Source organism: Metarhizium album, assembly GCF_000804445.1.
Source record: "Metarhizium album ARSEF 1941 chromosome Unknown scaffold_22, whole genome shotgun sequence".
In the NCBI taxonomy this organism is placed as follows: domain Eukaryota; kingdom Fungi; phylum Ascomycota; class Sordariomycetes; order Hypocreales; family Clavicipitaceae; genus Metarhizium; species Metarhizium album.
Window position 1 is genome coordinate 394 of NW_024467596.1, and position 2,281 is coordinate 2,674.

Here is a 2,281-nt window from a genome sequence, read left to right on the forward strand (position 1 = left end):
GTAGTTAAGAAATATAGTTAAGTTATAGTCTATAAATACTTTAACTTTATAGTAAGAGGCAACTTATTTCTAGACCTTTATAGAGAGGTTCTAGAAGACTGAATTCTACTAGTTGCAGGCACTACTAATAAATGCTTTATTAGCCTTTAATTTATGTAATATAAAGCTTTACTATATAGTAAACATAGACTTATCTCTCTTAAAGAGAGGCTTTATTTTAATTAGCTTTTATTTTAGCTTATATAGCAGTATTAGTTATACACCTAGATAGAGAGAGTATAAAAGATTGTCTAGCATAGTAAGTGCTAATCTAGAGAATATAATATACTACTATATTAGTTTGTAAATTAGTTATACCTAGTTATTAATAGTTTCCTAGAGAGCAGCTACCTTAGCCTAAGTGCTTAGTAGTATTATATTACTAGCTAATAGTAAGTTACTCTCTATAGAGTTTAAAAAGTATTTATCTATTATTATTAAGAACTAGCCTTACAGGCTACTATATATAAGCGTTACTAGTATTAACTATAAACTTAAGAAGAGAAAAGAAGGAAAGAAGAAGCTCTCTATCCCCTCTTTTCTGCCTATTATATATATATAGGTTTAATATATATTTAAAGTGTATTTAATAAGGCATTAATATAGTGCTTTATACCTACTTAAGCCTACAGCTTAAGTTTATTATATACTCTCCTTTTAGTAGGTTTATCTATATTGCTACTATATAGCAAGAGTAGATATATAGTGCTAATTCCTCTAGCAACTATATGTCTCTGCTCTATATTTTTTGTATATAGTATATACTTAATATACCTCTGCTTTATAAATAGTTTAGCAACTTTATACTATTTATTCTTATTGTTTTCTTCTTAATATATATTACTAATACTCTTTTTATATAACTAAAAACTTTTTGTCTCTAAAGATTGCTGCTACTACTGCCTGCCTCTCTTTCTGTTTTACTTCTATTTTGCCTCTACTACTTTAAGCACTATATAGTTTATACTATACAGCTAATTTAGTTTTAGTAAGGCTGCTGCTAGTATGCCCCCTTCTCTACTTCTACTGCCTCTACTATAACGCCTTAATGCTTGCTATATAAGTAAGTATACTATAGAAAGCAACTTTAATAATAATAACCTCTTTAATAAAGAGGAAGTTTTAGGAATATATATACTATATTAGCACAAGCTTATTAATACTAGCTTTACTAGTTGTATCCCTAGCTCTACTATAGTCTATAAGTAGTGCTATAAAACCTATAAAAAGTATATCTAAAAGGCATACCTTTATGCTTTAAATTCTAAGCTATACTGCTAATAGAAAAAGGTATAGTAAATTATAAATACTAGTAGGTATATTATATCTACTATATATAAAAAGTTAAGTAAAAGCTCTAGTATATATATTAAATTCGCTATATAGTTTAATTCTATAACTAAAAAGTTTAATATATTATTAAAGTAAGCCTATATTACTTCTAGTTCTATCTACTCTCTATATATACTAGCTAATTTATTCTTTAGTAATATAGCTGCTAGCGCTAATTTACAGGCGCTGTCGCTAGCACTTACTAGCGTATTAACGCTCTTCTACTATAAGTATATACTGCTTTCTAACTAGTAGATGCTAGTAAATTTTTTCTAGAGCTAGGCTACTATAGCTTAGAATGTTAAGTAAATACTATATAAGCAGCAGGCAGAGTAAGTAGAGTTACGCTATAAGTATGCTAACTAGTAGAAACTAATTTATACTTTAGTTAATATGCTTTATAGAGAGGCAACTCTCTATAGCTAATATATTTGCTTTTATACCTTAAAGACTCTAACTTATCTTTGTAGTAAGAAAGAAGGTAGTTATAAAGGTAATAGTATTTAGAATACTATTCTCTCTCTGCTCTCTCCCCCTCCTAATAATTAAGTTATTAATTAAACTAGCAATAAGTTGTAATAAAAGTTGCTTAGTAAGCTAGAGCGCTTATTTTAGTAGGTACTATATTAAGTATAAGTTAAGTGCAAGTTAAGTATATATTAAGCTCTATAGTTATATTATTTCTCTCTCTTTTTTTTTTTTTTTTTTTTTTTTTTTTTATTATAAATAATTAATTTTTTTTTGCTAGCTAGCCTTAGTGCTAGTATAACTATAGTCTAGTTTTATATATATATATATATATTTTTTAATTAGCTCTATACTTTATGCTATTATTTAGAAATTAATTACTTATAAATTAAGCTTATTATACTTCTATATATCTCTCTACTTAGCTTTAAATTAGTTAAGT